General features: G+C 47.7%; 1 long non-coding RNA gene across 1 annotated transcript; it reads right to left on the minus strand.

The window, feature by feature from the left end:
• Nucleotides 1-1,875: 1,875 nt before the first annotated feature.
• LOC126488875 (uncharacterized) lies at nucleotides 1,876-14,345 on the minus strand. Its single transcript, XR_007588799.1, has 3 exons — nucleotides 13,915-14,345; nucleotides 6,358-6,480; nucleotides 1,876-4,446 (listed from the first exon to the last, which is right to left on the minus strand). It is a non-coding gene; the product is annotated as an uncharacterized lncRNA (long non-coding RNA).
• Nucleotides 14,346-15,186: the final 841 nt, after the last annotated feature.

The raw sequence follows: 15,186 nt of genomic DNA on the forward strand, positions 1-15,186 counted from the left end.
TGAGTTCCAGCACAGCCAGGACTGTCACACAGAGAAACAGAGAAACCCTGTCTTGAAAAACAAAAAAAAAAAAAAAAGAAAAGAAAAAAGAAAAGAAAAAGAAAGAAGAGAAGAGAAAAGAAAAGAAAAGAAAAGAAAAAAGAAAAAGACGCTTTTAATCTCAGCACTTGGGAGGCAGAGGCAGGCGAATCTCTGTGAGACCAGCCTGGTCTACAAGAGCTAGTGTTCCAGGACAGGCTTCAAAGCTACAGAGGAAGCCTGTCTCAAAAAAACCAAAAAGGAAAAGAAAAAAAAAAGAAAATATTTTAAAAGTCTTCTACTGTAATTCTTACTTCACAGGGACAATAGCCTGCTGGCAGATTAATCCAGCTACTTGGAATTTCATAGGCCTATCTTCTTTGATCCATTATGTTATACCAGAAAATTTGCTAGCTTCAAATGCAAGGCAATCTGAAGAAGAGGTTGGAATTCCCCCAACTCAGCAGTTTTTCAGCTGTGTGTGAAAAGCACGATTCTACTGGTGGAGCTTAGGCAACTTAGAAAGATGCTTGAGAACATAAATTCTTTGGGGAGAAGAGGGAGATTTTCTCACCAAACAGGCAACATCCACTCCTCACAAAGAAGAGCATTTCCTGCCCACCCAGGATGGAGCTCGGATGAGGTGTGGGCTCTGGGCCTGACAAACGCTGGTTCCTCTCCCTAAGCCAAGGTGCTAATTCAGGTGTCCCATCTGTCCTGGTTAGCCCAGCCAGTGTCAGGATATGCTTGGCATTCAGATCGCCTAAAATAAAATCTCAATTATGTAAAAGGAATCTTTAACCTGAAGTGTTTTCCATACCCAGCATACAAAGGAAGTGAAGTTGAAGTATGGTGGTGCATGCATACCACGGACGGCTTCTTGGACGGCCGAGGCAAAGGATGACTGCTTGACTTGGGAGCTTCGGGCTAGCCTAGGCAGTGTAAGAAAGCCATGGGTTGAAAACCAAAGCCTTGGCCAAACACAGGAAAAGAAAGAAGAGAAGAGACTAGAGCAGGAAGCAAGGGTCTGAATCCTATCCACTAAACCTCCAGCCAAGGCTGTTCATTTCTGTCCATTTCTTCTTGCACCCACGCCCCATGCAACGAATAACGAACGAGTCTATCTTCGTGCACTCTCCTTAATTTACTGGAGCAACCGATTTCTTCCCTTTGTTCGGTCATTTGCTTTTTAAAAATTGGAATCCAAAGCCGGGTGGTGGTGGCGCACGCCTTTAATCCCAGCACTCAGGAGGTAGAGGCAGGTGGGTCTTTGTGAGTTTGAGGCCAGCGTGGTCTATAGAGCTAGTTCCAGGACAGACTGCAAAGATACACAGAGAAACCTTATCTCGAAAATTATCTATCTATATATATTATATTATTATATATTATACATAGATATATATATCTCCAGGGGAAAAACTCACTATACAGACCAGGCTGACTTCAAACTTTATTATTCTGCCTTTGCCTCCCAAGAACTAAATTACAGGCATACATCACTATATTCAGCTAACATTTAAGTGTTCCAGGTAACCTAACACCTGCATTTACCTTCAAACAATGAGTAATCTGAGGACCAGTGTGTGAATGTTGGCCGTGCATGTATGAAGGCCTAGGTTTGATCCTCAGAACCCACCTAAAAGTGAAAAAGAGAGCCAACCCCACAAAGTTGTCCGCTGACCACTACATAGATGATGTGGCATGTGAGAGAGGAGAGCAAACAAGGCTAGTGTTGTTTGGTTCCCAGCACCCCAGTTGCAGGGAACCTTCCATCCTCTTCTGGTCTCCAAGGTGCTAGACCTACACGTGGTACACACACTCTCACACGGACAAGACACTTCTCATACACGTAAAAGATAAAGGTAAATCTAAAGAAGAAAAGAATCTGAGAACTGGCAGTCTCCGGTTAAGGTATGATTTGCCAGTTAGCCATCTGTTTTATTCTCTAGAAATACAATGCAGAGCAAGAATTTTTGTTTGTTTTAGAGCGAATTTAAGTAACTAAGTATGTGGTAGGTGAGCTAATTGGTTTGAGTATAGTAAACACTTTACAATGCACACATACATAAAAACATCACATTGTAGCTATTTTGGTTGGTTTTTGCTTTTGTATTTTGCCAATTTGACACAAGCTAGGGTCATCTAGAAAGGATCAACCTCAATTAAGGAAATGAGTTTATCAAATGGTCTTGTGGACAGGTCCTCAGAGCATTTTCTTGATTAATAATTGATATGAGGGCCCTGCCCATTGTAGGCAGTTCCACCCTTGGGTAGTCAGGCTGTGTGAAAAGGAAGCTGGGAGGCCATAGGAAGCAAGCCAGAAAACAATACCCCTCTTTGGCCTCTGCTTCGGTTCCTGCCTCCAGTTCCTGCCTTGAGTTCCTGCCCTAACTCCCCTTCATGATGGACTACAGACTGTAAGAGGAAATAAACCCTTTCCTCCACAAGCTGGTTTGGGTCAGCTTGTGGTTTTATCACAAGTAACAGAAAACAAACTAGAACACACGCCTTGACAATATATAATTCCTGTTTCTCAATTAGACCTCAGTCACGCTAAAAGACGACAGTTTCCCCGCTTTGGGGTCCATAAATAATTTTTATAGTATCACATCCTCGCCATGTTCAATGATTTAAAAATCAGATAAATATGTTCGTATATAATGACTTCTATCAAGCCTTTAGGGAAGACATAAGTAGGCAGTTCCCACACCCAGCGTCAGGGATAGACTCCAGATTCTTTCACATGAGCGTCTTGCCCAAGAATTTTGATGGGAAGCCTGATCCTCCTGTCTCCACTTCCAAGTGCTGAGTCGTAGGTTTATGCCACCAACCCCACCTGGGAAATTCAATTCTCAGCTGAGTTTGACTTTCAGTCATGATCCTAAACATAGAAGCAAATATGTACCCTCCTCTTCTCCCCTGTGAAGTGCCCTTCAAATGCAGAAGGCCTTGCAGCGTTACCTTAGCGCCAGGGAAGGTGCAACCGTGAAGTTCACCTTCTGATTGGGTAAGAATGATTTTGCAGAAGGTGAACTAATTGGGATTCTGCTGTTGTTGTTACAGGGTATCATGTAAGCCCAGGCTGGCCTCAGACTCACCATGTAGCTGAGGATGACTTTGGACTTTTACCCTGCCTCTACTTCCCCAGTGCTGATTCTCTGTAGTGCTAAGGATTGAACACATGGCCTCCTAAATTCTAGCTAGGCAAGCATTCCACCAACTGAGCTCCATGAGATTTACAATGAAATGTGTCCTGGCAATGCTGAAGCAGGCATGGGCAGCCCAAATATGGCGCTTCTGTTGAACCTGTCCATATTGGGTTTCGTGTTCTAAGTTGATGAGGACGACTGACCAGGTCTCTTCCTCAAGATGGAACCAAATTTCATTTCAGATGGTTGTGAGCCACCATGTGGTTGCTGGGAATTGAACTCAGAACCTTTGGAAGAGGTGCCTTTAACCACTGAGCTATCTCTCCAGCCCCAACTGAGCTACATCCTAGCCCCTAATTAGAATTTCTTTGACCATCAATCCTAAAGTTCCTCTTTAATGGGTGAAGTACATCAAATAAAACCCAGAGGTGTACAGGCTTGTTCCCTTTCATCAGTGTGAGACCCAGGAGGAGGCTGGGTCCATGTGCACACATCCAGTCACCAAGACCCGGCTCCACCTCACCAGTCTGAGTTACCACTCTTCTCTTCTCGCGTACTCACAAGCTGTCTCTCAAGAGTTCCATTTTGATGTCATCGGTCTTCCTGGAAAGAGTGTGTCTTCCCAATAGTGCTGGAGCAGACAGAGCTGTGTCAATGACACAGGAACTCTTTGAGCTGAGAGTGGGGGCAGGGTAGTTTCCCAAAGGAAACCAGGGTGCTGATAGCAGAAATGGGAAATGCCAAAAGCAGTCAGTGAAAACAACACACAGGAGATGGGTGTCAGGGAACCCGCAAACTTCCTTATGTGTCCCCCAGCTGGCAACTGCCATTTAATCCAGTTTGAAGGACATGTGATTTATTAAGAAATTAGAGTCTTTTCAGGAAGAGGGGAAATAGAAGGGGGCAGTTTCTTTGGGCCAGTTGGGTCCCTGCTCCCTCCTCCCTTGGCCTCAGCTGAGGAGACAGGATTTCCTGGAGTTGCAACTGTTGCTGTAGGGCTGGCTCAAGAGCACATGCTACCCACACAGATGTAGGCCTGTGGGGCATAGGCCAGTAGAATAAGAGAAGGCACCAAACTGTAGCTAGAGCTTCACACTGACACAGTACATGTTAGCGTCTCGGCTGCTGCTGGTGGAGTCAGATGTGAACTCCACAGATTCGGTGCCTGCAGTCCTGAGTAACAGTGCTGGAGCTGTGAAGAGTGGCTTAGTGGATCCGGTAACGCTACGGAAGTGTGAGGACCTGAAGCTGGATGCTGGAGTCTGCAATCACAGTAATCCTACGGGAGAGATGGGAGGCAGAGACAGAGGAATCCTTGTACAGCGAGCCAGCCCCTATGCAGTCAGTCAGCCCCCATGCAGTCAGCCCCTATGCAGTCAGCCCCTATGCAGCCAGTCAGCCCCCACGCAGCCAGCCCTTATACAGCCAGTCAGCCCCCATGCAGCCAGCCCCTATGCAGCCAGTCAGCCCCTATGCAGCAGAGAACAAAGAAGAAAGAATAGGAAAGGCCTTTTGAACAAGGTGGAAAGCAGTGACTGACACCTAATGTTGTTTTCTGAATTCTACACACAAGCCATAGCACACGTGCTCATGCTCACATATACAAACACATCACACAATCACACAAATTCGTTTGCACACACAAGAATGACCAGTGCTAGGAGGGGTCAGGATTCATATAACTTAGAGATATCAAAAAGGAAAGACATTTAATCCCAGCACTCGGGAGGCAGAGGCAGGCAGATCTCTGTGAGTTCAAGGCCAGCCTGGTCTACAAGAGCTAGTTCCAGGACAGGCACCAAAAGCTACAGAGAAACCCTGTCTCGAAAAATCAAAAAAAAAAAAAAAGGAAAGACATGTCCCCCATGTATTAAGATTAAAGAGACCTGAGCTCTGAGCCTTGAGCCTGAGGACCTGATGTGCTTGACTCCAGCATGAAGAATTCGGCCCAATTAGAGTAAGTATCCACGGGTACAGTCCACAGGGAAGCTTCCTGAAGAAACCAGGACTCTGGTAGGTGTCTTCCATCCCCTGCCCTCCCATCTTGCTGTGTCCCAGGAAGCTGACTGACTTCTATAGATTCCTGCTTCTACTTGGAGATGGCTGGCGGAAATATTATCCCATCAGGCCTGTTTTACAGGATGACAATAACTGAAGAATGGGTTTTGCACAACAGAAAGAGCGAGCCAGAAGCCAGGCTTAGTGGCGCGTTCCTGTAATCCCAGTGATGGAGAGGTGGAGGCAAAGGCCAGCCTAGGCTACAGAAGAACCTATTCAAATTAATTAAGTAAAAAGCTCAAAAAAGACAGAAGGAAAGGAGGGAGGAAGGGTGGGAAGGAAGGATTTAGAGAGAAGAGAGACCTATGGTTACAGCACTCTACATGTTGAGGCTAGAAGAATGTGGGTTCCAGGGAGCCAGGGCTACATAGTGAGACTCCATCGCAGATAAAACAACAGGGGCTTGAGAATGAGCTCAGCAATTGAGAGGCATATTGTTCTTCTGAAGGACCAGAGTTCAGTTCCCGGCATCCATGCCAAGAGCTCACAGTTACCTGTAACTTCAGCCCCAGAGTGTTCTGATATCTTTGGCCAAGGAGGCACCTATGCTCATATGCATGTATGCACACAGACACACACACATAATTAAAATAATAAAAATACATATTTCAAACAACAAGTGGAAGTGGCTAAATGTAAGGAAACAGATTCTTCAGACTCTTTAAAACCTGCCTTTCCCAGGCTAGGGTCTAGAGGAAGCTGGGTGGTCTGAGGTATGAGAAGGACAGCTGGGGCAGGACAAAGTAACCAGTGGCCCGCACACATGTACTCAAACCTCAGGGCTCTTCAGGAAATGACCGTGTCGGCATGATCGGGAGGCAGGGTTTGGGGCCCTCTGAAGTCAAAAAAGGTCATCCATCCCATACTTACGGAGGCTCAGATGAAGGATGGTGAATTCCACCAGTTCGAGGTGTCTTTGAATTTTTGAAAAACAACTTGGACAAACATTAGCACCACAAGCCTTGTGTAAGAAGTCTTATCTAGAACGAGGTTGCTGGGAAGGTGCTGCCAATTGAGGTGACCTCCAAGGTAGGTGACAAAAACAAGGAAGGGAGAGCAAGAAGCTAGAAGGCTCCAGAAAGGACCAGCTGGTGATCAAAGAAAGGGAAGAGGGTGAGGCCAGGGTACTTACCCCCAACGCCCTCCTTGGGCTTGCTCTGTTCCTCCAGTAAAGGTCACCAGTCCTCAGAACACTTCTCAGAGATCTTTTTCATTCCAGATTCTGATAACTGGCTCACTCCTTCGCTGTTCAGCCCTAGTGGTGGTGGTGACAGGTTTGCCACCATGAGCTCCAGGTTCTATACTTAAAGGGTCCTTATGCTTATCTTGTTGAGGCACTGGATGATTCTGTCCCCCAAATCCTCTCTATTGGCTAGAAAGTAACTTAGAAAGTGTGCTGTTTTGAAAGAAAATTCCCCCCAAAGGAAGTGGCACTATCAGGAGATGTGGCTTTGTTGGAGGAGGTGTGTCACTATGGAGGTGGCCTTTGAGGTCTCAAATACTCAAGCCACTCCCAGTGACTCAGTTCACTTCCTGTTGCCTTTGGCTCCAGATGTAGAATTCTCTAGCACCATGTCTGCCTGCACACTGCAGTGTTCCCCGCCGTGATAATAGACTAAACCTCTGAAACTGTAAGCCACCACCTCAAGTAAATGTTTTCCTTTATAAGAATTCCCACGGTCATGGCGTCTCTTCACAGCAATATAGAAACCCTAACTAAGACGGTAAAGATAAACCAAAGAATGAAAGTGTACAAAAGCCAGAGTAACCAACAACAGTCAACTCAAAACACTGGGTCTACTCTTCCCCTGGGGAGATTTCAACCATCAAGAAGATTGACACAGGCTGGAGGGATGGCTCAGTGGCTAAGGGCACTGGCTGCTCTTCCAGAGGACCTGGGTTCAATTCCCAGCACCCACATGGCAGCTCACAATTGTCTGTAACTCCAGTTCCAGGAGATCTAACCCTCACACAGACATGTAGACAAAATACCAATGTACATTTAAAATAAAAACAAAAACAAAGAAAAGCTGGGCAGTGGTGGCACATGCCTTTAATCCCAGCACTTGGGAAGCAGAGGCAGGTGGATCTCTGTGAGTTTGAGGCGAGCATGGTCTAAGTTCCAGGACAGGCAGAGCTAGACAGTGTCTTGAAAAACAAAACAAAACAAAACAAAACAAAACAAAACAAAACAAAAAGAAGATTGATACTTGCTAGCACATCCCAAACATGCTGGTCAGATGAACGAGGGCCAGCAAGACGGCTCAACAGGTAAAAGCACCTGTCACACAAAGCTGCTGACCTGAGCTTGATCCTTGGGCTCCACAGTGAAAGAACACTAATATCACGAACCTACATACATATCACAACCTCTCACATACAGTGATGATAACACTGGTTTTCACTGAATGACAAACTAAAGACACGACATGGATTTAACCTGCTGGCCAGGAAGGCCACCGTGCAGCTTCTCCTGCGAGGTGACTCCAGCCATGCACTGTTCTTTTCTTCACAGGTGAGGAGGGTTTTACTGCTGAGGCAGGCAGGGACTAATTGTGTGGGAAACAAAGGTGCGGGCTGAGGGCTGCTTCTGAGAGCAGAGGAAGTAAGGGAAGGATCCACGAAAACCCCACCAGCTCAGTGGCCGTTCAATGACAATTCATCTACATTTTACCAAGGAAAATTCCACATGGTCCAGCATTCCCTTTTCCAAGGTGGAGAAAGAAACATTCAAGAGACCTCCTTCAGACAGAAACTAGAAGGGGGAGCTGTCTACATAAGGGGAGAGGGCTTCTTCCAGGGGTCGCTTAGAGACACAACCCTGCAGCTGCCTGCTCTACTGCTCTGGAATGGAGGGTCAGGAAGAAGCAGGTCTGTGTCCAAAGGGTCCCCAAAGGTCAGAGTTCCAAAAGAAGATGGTCTCTAGAGGTGACTACGTGAACAAACATGTAACCTGGCAGGACCAGGGTATGATGGGCCCTGAGGAAATCAGGAACACCCCTACCGCTTTCCACACTCCCCCACGGCTTCATATAAAAGCTTTTGCGGCTACAAGAAGGACAGGAAGCAGAGAGCCAGCTCATGGCCACTGGTCAAATCATGTGACCTGGAGTAACCCTGCCAAAGTGGCAGAGGTCAAGATAGAAGTGAAGAACCCTAAAGAATCACACATGTCACCTCTATACCAGGGCAGACGGTCGCAGAGGAGGCCAGGGGCCCCAGAGGGAAGTTATCTGTGGATGATTCTGCAACTCCCCTCCTCCCTTGAATTAGTAATAAACAACAATGGTTGGGCATCATCTGCCTCACAGTTCTCCTGTCTCCCAGGTGTGTACTCCGGACATGTAAAGCCACCAGGCGAGGGGAGCTGTGAACTGGACTGAGGATGAGGAAGTTACATAAATTTTACCTTTAAAAAAAATGGGGTAAGAGAGAGAACTGAGCGATGTTGGAAAAGCAATACACGCGCACACGCACACACGTTCTTAGTTCAGTGGGCTACCAGTCCAGCATCTGTGACGGAACGGTGTGTCTCCCAACGCTCCTGACAGAACAGGACCCTGGGAATCACAAGGCCACCGTATAGCACACTGGCCAAGGAAGGCCCAGGATCTGTCTTCACTGTTCACAGTGTGAGTGCCCCAAGCTCCTGTTATTGTGAGATGAGAGTGGAACTTACAATTTCAGAAATTAATAATTCCCACAATAACAGCCATGACCTGGGGACTCTCAAGATGGCTAAGCAGGTGAAGGTGCTTGTTGCGCAACCTCAGTTCAATCCTCGGAACCTGTGTAAAAGGCTGGAGGAGAGCCAGGTAGTAGTGGTACACGCCTTTAATCCCAGCACTCAGCAGGTAGGGGCACGTGGATCTCTGTGAGTTCAAAGCCAGCTTGGTCTATGGGGCTACAAAGAGAAACCCTGCCTCAAAAAAAAACAAAAAAAAGTGGGAGGAGAAAATTGACTGATTCCATAAAGTTGTTCTCTGATTCACACACACACACACACACACACACACACACACCATGGGATGAGCATGAGCACCAAACTTGTACCATACATCAAACACACACAAACATACTAATGAAAAATAAAAAGTAAAGTCACTGGGCAAGGTGATGTAATGTCCTTTATCCCAGCACTTTGGAGGCAGAGGCAGGCAGATCTCTGAGCTTGGTCTACATAGCAAGTCCCATTCCAACACGGACTGTATGGTAAGACCCTGTCTCTATCTCTATATCTATCTATCTATCTATCTATCTATCTATCTATCTATCTATCTATCAAAAATGGTGGTCCAGGTAGCAGGCAGAGTCAAATACAGTGCTGTAAGAAAGAGGACCCAGCTGGGCAGTGGTGGTGGTGCACACCTCTAATCCCAACACTCGGGAGGTGGATCTCTGTGATCTTGAGGCCAGCCTGGTCTACAGAACGAGTTCTAGGAAATACACAGAGAAACCCTGTCTTGAAAAACCAAACAGAAGAAGAAGAAGAAGAAGAAGAAGAAGAAGAAGAAGAAGAAGAAGAAGAAGAAGAAGAAGAAGAAGAAGAAGAAGAAGAAGAGAAAGAAAGAAGAAAGAAAGAAAGAAAGAAAGAAAGAAAGAAAGAAAGAAAGAAAGAAAGAAAAGACAATTTGGAGAATGGGGTGTTCGGTAGTTGAGTGGGTCATGCTTGCCCAGGAAGCACAAACCTCTGTCCCTAATACTGCAGAAACTCAGTACTAAAATCTCAGCACTGGGAGGTAGAGACAGGAGGCAGCCCAAGTCCTGCATAGTGAGTTCAAGGTCATTCTGGGCTATAAGAGACTAACACTTTCTTGAAAAAAAAAAATAGCATTTGGATTGGGATGTGTTAGGTCATACCTGTGATCTCAGTACTCGGGGGGGGGGGGGGAATGAAAAGGGGAGAGTGGCAAGTTTGAGTCTAGCCTGGTCTGCACAGTCATTCCAGACTACACTGGGCCACAGATCTTGATTCTATCTCAGAAAAAGAAAACAACAGAAAATACCAAAGAAGTCAGTTTCTTCTGTCACAGAGTAGGTTGGGGGAGGGGTTGATGACTGTGTGACATAAACCTGGCTTGGACCCTGGGACAGAAAGAAGATGTTACTGTAAGTGCAGAGTTTAGATAAGAGGAGTTAGGAATCAGTGTACGTGTCTTAGTGGGGACAAATGCACAACAGTAATTAAAGAGTTTAATAACATGCACATGAAATAAAATAAAGAAAGGATGAAAGAGAGGTTCCTTTGTCGGGTGGTGGTGGCTCACGCCTTGGGAAGCAGAGGTAGGTGGATCTCTGTGAGTTCAAGGCCAGGCTGGTCTACAAAGTGAGTTCCAGGACAGCCAGAACCAAACAGGAAAACCCTGTCTCAAAAGAGAGAGAGAGAGAGAGAGAGAGAGAGAGAGAGAGAGAGAGAGAGAGAGAGAGAGATCCCATCTTTTCCACTTTTTTGCTTCAAAACAGCCAGCATCTCCCCAGTGCTTGTAATGAGACTCACTTTGTGGAGAAGCAAGCGTCTGGGTTTGCAAAGGTAAAGAAATTCATTTGTCCCCAGGTGTTTTGGTGACACTGGTTTGGTACAAGGGCAGTGAACAGAGTCAAGTCTTGACTCTCAACTCCTCCAGTGTCCTGTGTGGATGTGGCAGCGTGTGATGCGCTTCACTGGGACTCCAGTGTGTGGCAGACAGTGGAGAACGGCGACATCGTGGCTCATGGGCCAGGGCAGCACAGCCTTTCCCTACCGTCTGTGGTGGTGCCCAGATGAGGGGACCACACTAGGCTCTGGGCTCTCCTTAGCTCTTTCCTCTCTGTCCCCATTTTGTCGGTGCAGAGGCTAGTGTTCATTGTCCCTTAGAACAGCTTCCCTGGGCATAAGATGAAACAATGCCAGTAACTCTAGGGCTAGGTAGGCTGGTGAGCATGTGGCCAGACGTGGTGGTACCTGCCTATAATCACAGCTATAATCCTACTTTTAGGATCACCCACTGTGAGTTCGAGGACAGACTGAGTTACAGATTGAGACCATGCCTCAAGAGGCCAGGGCAGTGCAGGGACCTTGTTGAGGGAAGGTCACTCTGGTGTCCCTTGGCTAGTGGTCTTCAGAGCCAAGGCAAGGCAAAGAGACGAGGAAAGTACCTCAGGAGGGAGAGCCCGGGAGAGGCCTAGAAACCTAGAAACCCAGTCATCCATGGGCATTGCCCCTATGCTTGGGCCTAGGAATCATGTAGGGATGATTTGGGCAGAAACAAAAGAGCCAGGGACTGTCAAAGTTTTCTCCACAGATCTGTTCCCTGATCCCCACAGGATCTGCTTTGGGCTAACACTAGCATTCCTCCCTGGAGCCAAGAACTGCCCACTGTAAGGCCTTTCTGTTTCTGTTGGAAGGAGGTCCTACTATAGCCCTACAGTGCTGGGAAGGCTCAAAATAGGGCAGACATGGAGGGAACTTTTTCTTTCTTTCTTTCTTTCTTTCTTTCTTTCTTTCTTTCTTTCTTTCCTTTTTTTTTTTTTTTTTTCAAAACAGGGTTTCTCTGTAGCTTTGGAGCCTGTCCTGGACCTCACTCTGTAGACCACCAAACTGGCCTTGAACTCACAGAGGCCTTCCTCTGCCTCCCGAGTGCTGGGATTAAAGACGTACACCACCACTGCCCTACTGAGACAGAGGAAACTTTTAAGTGTCTGTTTTGTGCAGAGTCCTAAAATGGGCCCTGGGCCTCGGGATGACTTGACATCTCCCCCATGGACACTTGTGTGCTGATGAGCAGATTGCTGTGGCAATGGGCTCAGTTTGAGGTGACCAGAGGAGCCACCTGGACAAACCTCCACAGTCGTTTTCCTTAGTCCCTGGAGGAGCGGGCAGCCAATATGGTCAGGAGAGCTTTAGTCTGTGTTTGGCTGAATCTTCAGGAGACTGAACTCTTGATGGGGTTGACCCTGACAGAGGGTTTCCCACGTAGGCAGTCCTCTCCCTGCGCACAGTCTTATGGGGATGCTCAAGGACTGTCACTGCCCCCAGGTGACCTCTGATGTGACATTGTGAACCTGCCCTTTGCCAACTGGGAAGACCACACCAAGCCAGCAGGGGCTTCATCTCCCCTTATGTGCTAGAGCTCAGGGTGCCGTGGCCCTCTGGCTGCTTCTCCGAGGACAAGCAACATGATAAATTTCTGTGCGCTGTGTGTTTCCACAGAAAGGGGGTGTCTCGGAGGCAGGAGGATGAGATCATATGCCCCACAGTGTTCGCCATCGCTCAGGGGACTCCTCTGTCGTATGTCTTTTTAGGGGCAGGGTGAAACAGGATCTCACTGTACAGTTCTGATTGTCTTGGAACTCAGTGTATGACCCACGCTGGCTCTCCCTCCCAAGTGCTGGGATTGTAGACTTGTCCCCAAGCACCCAATATATTAATGTGAGGTGAGTGAGAAGGAGTCAAGATGGGCTAGTGGAGGAGACCCTAGGATTTCTAAGAAAGGGTGCTAGGATACTTGATTCTGGAATACTAGATACTTACTGCCAAGAAGGAAGTGTCTGGGAGCAGTCTTCCTGGCTCTTTGGTTTTGGATTAGGCAAGAAAGGAGAAGCTGAGAGGCTGAAGTTCAGAGTTCTGGCAAGGAGTGTGTGAGAGCTGGGATGGTTGCTACGAGCAAGCAGACTGGGGGTGCAGACTCAGGAGCCCTACTTAGGCATACGCAACATTGTGGGAGCCTCAGATCATTGAGCCAAAGGGGCTTCAGTGCCTCCTGTAACTTCATGGACAGGAAGATGGGTCCAGAAGGGAGAGGTTCAGCCTCAAGCTAGAGTCTGTTAATCCCACCGATCAAGAATAAGACCACTACCACAGCTTAAAGCAAAATCTGAAGCAAGCTTTAATTCAGTACTGGCAGGCAGATGGGCTCCAGGTTCCTGGGAAATGGCCCGCAATCACCGTGTGTAGTGGTTTAAGAACGAAAGAACGTCATCCATTGCATCTCCCATCAGGTCCAGTCGGGGGCAAGCATATGTCCTGACTACCTCCAGCCTGTGGACCTCCTGCCCATGGTGATCAAGCCCATCAGTGCAGACGGCTCAAACAGACTTGCTTAGAACGTGTGGCTTGTTATGTCCCATAAACACAGCCTCCAGCGTCTCAGGAACTGTCTGTCCTTGGGCAAGGGGCTTGTAGATCAGAGGCATTTTTGTTTCATGAATCTCTAAAGCACAGTAATTAAGACTTAACATGAAATTTTGGCTCTCATTGGTTCTGTCTCTCAAGACAGATCATTAGTGTTATAATTTTAAGAAAATGCCAAGAGAAGGGGGGGAAGTGGTTGGGGAGATGGGGAGGGAGAGAGTCACACCATACAACAGGGTTCACATGGGAGGTTTATTGGAAGAGGAAGGAGAAGGGGCAGAGAAGGGGGCAGAGACTGGTCCCTGGAACAAGAGAGGGGGAGGAGGGGAAGACACAGACAGACAGACAGACAGACACAGACACAGACACACCCACAGACACACAGACAGGCAGACAGACACACACAGTGGGCAAGGCCCCCCTTTATAAGGGAACGGGGCACTCTTAGTGGCTGCAGCTGAGGACGTAGCCTGTCAGGACCCTAAGGGCAGGCCAGTACAGATGCCCGAATACTAACATTTAGACCATTGCCCCGCCATGCTCAGGAGACAAACCCAGCCAGGGAATGTCCCCACATACCTTTTTAAGCTTGCTTTTCATCGCTGTGATAAACCAAGTTGAGGAGGAAAGGCTTATTTCAGTTTATAGTCTCTAGTCTGTCGTGAAGGCAAACGAGGGCAGGAACTCAACGCAAGGAACCCAGAGGCAGGAGCTGAAGCGAAGGCTGTGGAGAAAGTGGTTTACTGCTTGCTCCCCACAGCTTGTTCTGCCTGCTTTCTTTTCGTAGTTGTTGTGGGGTTTTTGTTTTGTTTTGAGACAAGGTCTGTCTATGTAACTCTGGCTGTCCCGGAACTCACAGATATCCGTGTACCTCTGCCTCCGGAGTATTGGGACTAAAGGCGTGTGCCACCAAGCCAGGTGCCCACCTACTCAGGGGTGGCACTGTCTGCAGTGGACTAAGTCCGCCCACATCAATCATCAATCTAGAAAATTCCCTACAGAGCTGCCCAGAGGTTCCTCGTCTCTAGCTGTGTTGTGTTGACAAACTTAACGGGACCATCTGGTACCTCTGCTTCACCTGTCAAACAACAAAGCGAACAAAGGGTGAGGACTGCCAGAGGTCTCAGTCAAGAGTCACAGATCCTGGCCTCAGCGCAGGGCTGCTGCCATGTCTGCCGGGGAGAGGACAGAGCATCCTATTTGCTGAGTCCCTGTTACACAACAGGTCTTTGACACATTCTTTCCTATCTGAACGACAGCCGTAAGAGCTAATGTGCTTGCCCACATTAGCAAATCAGAGGAGAGGTGTTCAGAGAGGCAAAGCACCTTGTTCTTGGCCTCACAGCAAATGTCTGTCTATTTCTCCAACCTGTGCCCTTGTCTTTTTTCAAGCTGTGTAGTGTTTGGGCCCCAGAGTTGGTGAAGATGAGTGGGGAGAGGAAGCCGGGGCAAACTCCAGCACGGGCTCCAGCTGTCAACTTACGCCACAACAAAGATCAACAGTAGTGACCTTGGACCAGCAGGCTGCGCCTTCCACTGACAGCAGCCCCCCACACACACACAATGTACATTGATCCTCACCTGGCAATAAAGCTGGAAGAACAAACAGCTGGTAGCCTGGTGCCTGGCTCGCTGACACCCGGTAGTTTCAGGTTAGGCACCCTGGGCTAACACTTCAACTTTGAAGACCAATTTAAGAGATTAGATCTGGGGCAGGTCTGGCTCAGAAGGTGAAGGCGTGTCACCTAACAACAGGACCCACGTGATGGAAGGAGAGAACCGAGTCCTGAAAGCCGTCCTTTGGCTTCTGTGTGAGCACAGTGGCAAACGTGCATCCCTCCCACACAAATA

Source organism: Alexandromys fortis, unplaced genomic scaffold (assembly GCF_014885135.2).
Source record: "Alexandromys fortis isolate MF-2015 unplaced genomic scaffold, M_Fortis_MF-2015_v1.1 scaffold_209, whole genome shotgun sequence".
NCBI lineage: Eukaryota > Metazoa > Chordata > Mammalia > Rodentia > Cricetidae > Alexandromys > Alexandromys fortis.